The 5,641-nt window shown below is 55.2% G+C and overlaps 1 long non-coding RNA gene across 1 annotated transcript; it reads left to right on the forward strand.

Moving 5' to 3' along the window:
• Nucleotides 1-2,004: 2,004 nt before the first annotated feature.
• LOC135980247 (uncharacterized) lies at nt 2,005-5,177 on the forward strand. Its single transcript, XR_010597407.1, has 3 exons — nt 2,005-2,120; nt 2,743-2,829; nt 5,084-5,177. It is a non-coding gene; the product is annotated as an uncharacterized LOC135980247 (long non-coding RNA).
• The last annotated feature ends 464 nt before the right edge of the window (nt 5,178-5,641 follow it).

The raw sequence follows: 5,641 nt of genomic DNA on the forward strand, positions 1-5,641 counted from the left end.
CAAGTCTTTTCCAGAGTCACCGCTTCCCAGGTTAGAGCCCCCCATGCTGTGAGTGTGGCCTGCATTCTTTGTTCCTAAACATAGAACTGTATGGAAATGTAGATTGTTCCCTTGCACCCAGCTTCCCAAGTCACCGGGTCGCTCTGTATACGCCAGTCTCCCTGCCCAGAGCCCCAACACTCTGCAGTCAGTGCCCACTAGGGAACTAGCAACAAATCTGCTCTGTAGATTTGGCAAGTCTTTGCTCTCCAGCACTGCAGAAAGCTTTCCAGAGCTCACCTCCCTTCCCTGAACGTGGGACAGCGTGGGCTGGTGGGTGGTCCAGTGGGCTGGGGCTCAGCACACCTGGGTTCTACTCCCAGTTCTGCAGTAAGACTTTGGGCAAGTCACTTCCCCCTCTGTGCCTCAGTTTCCCTTCCAGGCCTTGTCTCTTCTAGTTAGCTCGTGAGTTCTCTGGGGCAGGGACTGGCTCTCACTGTGTGTGTGCAGCACCGGGCATAAGGGGGCCTGATCTCAGGTGGTGTCCCTGGGTGCTAATGCTGATGGAGCCTTTCAGTGCACTGGCGCGTGACACTGGGGCACTGACCACAGGCCCTGCACTGCGCTCCCCGGCTGGAGCCCTGCACACCATCAAGTCCACAGTAGGACGACATGGCTGCCGAGCCCACATGTTGCAGGCCCTGCGCTTTGCTCCCCAGTCGGAGCCTTGAAGGAGCTTGGAGCCTGGCTGGCATTTCCCCACATTGTCTCCCCAGGAGATGCTTCAGCACGAGTCCGTCGACTCCCTGACCGACATGGTGCGTCAGCAAGCGATGCTCACCATCATGGAGATGAGGTACCCAGCCTGCCCGGCCCAGCCAGTGCTGTGTGCAGCCAGACACGCCAGCCTCTTGGCATGGCCAGTTCTCCAGGGCATTCCCCCCTCTGCTCCTCCCCCATCTTCTGATTCCGCCGGGCACGTGGCAGCAGGTGATGGTGCTGGTGCATGTGGGCTGGCACCAGTGGGTAGATGGTGGAGGATTCTTCGGTGCCTGGCGACCTCTCCACGTGGCCTTAGGAAGATGTGGGGGAGGGAGTGAGGGGGTTAGGACTGGTCCCCTCTGGGACCCCGCAGGAGATGGCTCTGGGGGGAGAGGGGCAGTTGGGTGCTGCTGGAGCGGAGCAACCGAAGTCACTGCCAGCTGTGCCAGCTGCGTCACACCGGCAGCTCAGCGACCCCCTGTGGCTGAGAAGTTGGGCAGGCTGAGCCCTGGCCCGTGGCACTGCCTGTGCCATGGGGGGCTCTCTCTCAGCGCCGCTGGTGCCCTGCTCTGAGCTTCCCAGAAGCCTGCCCATCAGGCGTCCGGAGGTGGCAGATGCTGCTGGCTGGAGCTGGGCTCTCGCTGTTGGCTCAATAGGTTCCCCAGGAATGGGAGGGGGAGGCAGGGCAGGCGCTAGAGCGGCTCTCCCCACTGGGCACTGGCTTCCTGACAGCGGGGCAGGCGACGGCATTGGCCACGATCCTGTCTCTGCTGGGGCGGAGGGGGGGGATTTGCGTCAGCAGTGGGCGTAGCTGCCACCTGCCACGAGGGGCGTGGCTCTGTCCTGCAGGGGGCAAGTAGTCACCTGGTACCTCATTGCATGTGCTGGGGCCATGCTCTGGCAGTGGGGGTGAAGAGGTTAATGCTGTCTGGGCTGTCTCCACCTTCCTCCCCCCCTGCACACAGCTGGGTGCCCTGTCCAGCAGGCTGAGAGCCCTGGGCAAGGGGCAGGGCTTGGATCCCTGCCTGGATTCTGCCCTGCTGCGGGCTGATGCAGCATCTCTCTGCTGGCCCGGACTGTGCAGCCGCAGTGCAGGGAAGGCAGCACCAGCTCCCTTCACCGCCCCCTGACCTGTTCTCATCTGCCACCCCCCAGTTGGAGCCCCCTCAGGTGTTTCCATGTCCTGGGAGCCTGACGCCAACATTAGCGCGTCAGTCCCGCCTCAGCCCTCCAATCCGCACGTGTTTCTTCTCTTAGACGAAGAGCCACCGCTGCAGGACCTGGAACGATCCAGCCTGCTCACAGCCTGCTTCTCCAGCGTCTTCTCCCTGCCTCCAGCAGAGACCATGCAGGGCGAGGAGGCTGCTCTCTACACCAAGGTAAGCCCCAAACCGGCCACGCAGAGCCACCCGAAACCAAGTGGGAATCCTGCCGGTCTCTCGTGTACCTATCCCCCGGGTAACCTGGCACTGGCACATGAGTATAATAATCACAGCTCCTCGGCAGGACTTCAGCTCAGGACCTACAGCACCAAAGCACAGGCCCCACCACTGCAGATAAAGGAGTAACTCCCTCATAGGGTAGCAGTAGTAGGCATTTCTCCTTCACATGCACCGACAATTAGTGGGGAACAGACACTCCCTTCACAAGCACATTCATCCCCAGTGCGTGGCTGGGGGCACAGGCCTGTGACTGGCTGCTTCAGACGCACACAGGCCAGAGGAACCGAAGCTTGGCTGGAAATCTCCCCTCCAAATGTGCAGTCCTTTCTGACTCTTCCAGTGGGTTAGACTCCATGCAGTGGCCTTTCTGGGGACAGCAAAGGCAGGTGGTGTCCTGTTGCCAGGAGTTTGCAGTAGGTCCCCTGTGGGTACAAGTGAGTGGGTGAGCTGGAATACCAGGTGCTGCCGTGGCCTGGAGGGTGTCACATGCCAGGGCCTTGGTTCATCTCCTGGCTGGGTAACGCCACTTGCTCTGGTGTCTCCTCTGCTCTGCACACAGACTCTGAGAGCCATGGATCAGATGCTGAAGGCCTTGGCGTGTGAGAATCAGGAGCCCAGACTTCTGGTGGTGGAGAAGATCTTGGAGGTCTGGAGGCGTGGGGGCAGGAAGGGGACTAGTCCTGTAGCTGGGGTGGGGCTCAGGGACCAAGACTCCATTTAATCACAAGCATGGGACACTCCCCCCTCCTCTCCCCCTCCCCCCCCCGGTGCCTTTGGCTCCTCAAAGTACGTTCTATACAAAGGTTCTTGGGCTGGAGGGCCAAGTGCCCCCGCTATATCTGAAAAACGTCTGCACGGGGTGGGGGTGGAGGAGTGCAGGATCTGTCGTGTTCTCCACTGAGCCCCCATCTGACCCTGGCATTCATTTGTGTTCACCATGGGCCCCACCAACCTGGCCAGAGCCCAGAGCGAGATTCCCCCAACGTTCTAGTTCTGGGGCCACAGGAAGTAGATTCTGTGGGTGGTTTGTGCTCCAAAAAGAGGGAAATGTCCTTGACAGAGATTCGGTCTCCTCGATTCCAGAGCCTGGGAAGAGGGAACACAGAAGTGCAGGGCTGGAAGGGATCTCAAGAGGTCATCTACTCCACCCCCTGCACTGAGGCAGGGCCAAGCATTCCTAGACCGTCCCTGATGAGTGTTTGTCCAGCCTGTTTTTTAAAACCTCCGTGATGGGGAGTCCACCACTTCCCTAGGTCACCTGTTCCAGTGCTTAGCCACCCTTAAACTTTTTCCTAATATTTAACCTAAATCTCCCTTGCTGCAGATTAAGCCCATTACTTCTTGTCCTACCTTCAGGGGACATGGAGAACAATTTGTCACCATCCTCTGTATAACAGCCCTTAACGTATTTGAAGACTGTTACCAGGTGCCCCCTCCGTCTTCTCAAGACGAAAATGCCCAGTTTGTTCAACCTTTCTTCACAGGTCAGGTTTTCTAAACCGCTGAGCACTTTTGTCGCTGTCCTCTGGACTGGCCCCAGTTTGTTCACATCTTTCTTAAAGCGTGGTGCCCAGAACTGGACACAGTGTTACAAGCTAATACACCTCAGAATGACATTTCCCTTTTTCACAACAGCATCACACTGTTGATTCCTATTCAGTGTGAGACCCATGATAACCCCCAGATCCTTTTCTGCAGTACTGCCACCTAGCCGGTTATCCCTCACTTTGTTTTTATGCATTTGATTTTTCCTTCCTAAGTGCGTTACGTCACATTTGTTTTGACTGAATTTCATCTTGTTGACTTGAGACCAACTCTCCAATTTAGCAAGCTCATTTTGAATTCTAATCTGTCCTCCAAAGTGCTTGCAACCCTTCCCAGTTTGGTGTCATCTGCAAACTTTACAAGCATACTCTCCTCTCCGTTAACCAAGTTCTTAATGAAAATATTGACTAGTACTGGACCCAGGCACACCCCTGGGGAACCCCACTTGAGACACCCTTCCACTTTGCCAGCGAGTCAGTGATAACTCCTCTTTGAGTATGGTCTTTCCATCAGTTGTGCACCCACTTTATAGTAATCTCATCTGGATCATACTGGCTTAGTTGGCTTCTGAGAATGTCTTGTGGAATTGTGTCAAAAGCCTTACTAAACTTCATATACATCATCATATACTGCCTCCTTCCATCCACTAGGCAAGTAACCCTGTCAAAGAAGGAAATTAGCTTTGTTTGGCATGGTTTGTTCTGGACAAATCCATGGTGCTCTTCCTTATCACCCTATTATCTCCTCTAGGTTCTTACAAACTGTTTAATAAGTTGTTCAGTATCTTTCTGGGTACCAAAGTTAGGCTGACAGGTCTATAATTCCTTGAGGCCTCCTCATTCCCCTTTTTGAAGATAGGTTCTGTGTCTGCCCTTCTCCAGTCCTCTGGGACCTCAGCCCTCCTAACGGTTCAGAGATTGCTTTGCCTAGCTCCATCTAGGGTGAATATCATGTGGCTCTGCCAGCTTGAATTCATCTAACTGACCTAAATTGTCTTTTACCTGTTCTCTCCCGAGTCTGGCCTGTATTCCTTCCCCCTCGTTGTTAATATTGTGTTAAGCATCTAGTTGCCATTAACCTTTTTAGTGAAAACTGAAGCAAAAAAGGCATTAAACACCTTGGCTTTGTCTGTGTCATCCATTATTTGCTCTCCTTCCCTGCTGAGTAGTGGCCCCTCACTTTCCTTTGTCTTTCTCTTGCTCCGAATGCATTTATAGAGCTGCTTCTGATTGTCTTTTATGTCCCTTGCCAGTTAGAACTCATTTTTGCCTTCAGCTTTCTGATCTTCTCCCTATGTGCTTGTGCTATTTTTTGGTACTTCTCCTCAGCAATTTGTCCCAATTTGTTTCTCTCAGGCCCTGCTCCCCTGGACCGCATCCAAGGAGGTGCATGGGCGGCTGAGGGCAGTGGAAAGGATCACCTGCCTGATGAAATTCATGGCTTGTCAACCTAAATGCAAGGTGAGCAGCCTGTGACCCTGGTCGCCTCCTAACTGCACTGAGCAGCCTCGTGGTGCAGCGCTCCCTGGCAGGGAAAACCCGGGCCTAGAATAGTGACTCAGCAAGATCCTCGGTAGGAGTCCAATCTACCGAGCACTGATGTCGATGGGTCTGTCCTCTGACTCCAGTGGGCTTTGGGTCGAGCCCCATAATTCTGTCTCCAAGGACTCTCCCCGCTGTTCCCCTAGCACCAAAGTCTGCTCCACAGGGTCAGTGCATTTACACAGGATGGCCCTGAGAGCAGCCTCTGAACCCAGGTGTCTGTTCACCCCCTTTGTCAGTTGCCTGTGGGATGCTTTGGCATCAGCTCCTGCCAGGCTGCCAGAAGAACGCCCCCTGCTCTGGGTGCTCAGGGCCATTTAGCTGCTCCAGCTGCTCCATCCCCCCTGTGTCAGGGCCTCCCCTCCGGCAGCT

The sequence above is a fragment of the Chrysemys picta genome, unplaced genomic scaffold (assembly GCF_011386835.1).
Source record: "Chrysemys picta bellii isolate R12L10 unplaced genomic scaffold, ASM1138683v2 scaf2349, whole genome shotgun sequence".
NCBI classification, from domain to species: domain Eukaryota; kingdom Metazoa; phylum Chordata; order Testudines; family Emydidae; genus Chrysemys; species Chrysemys picta.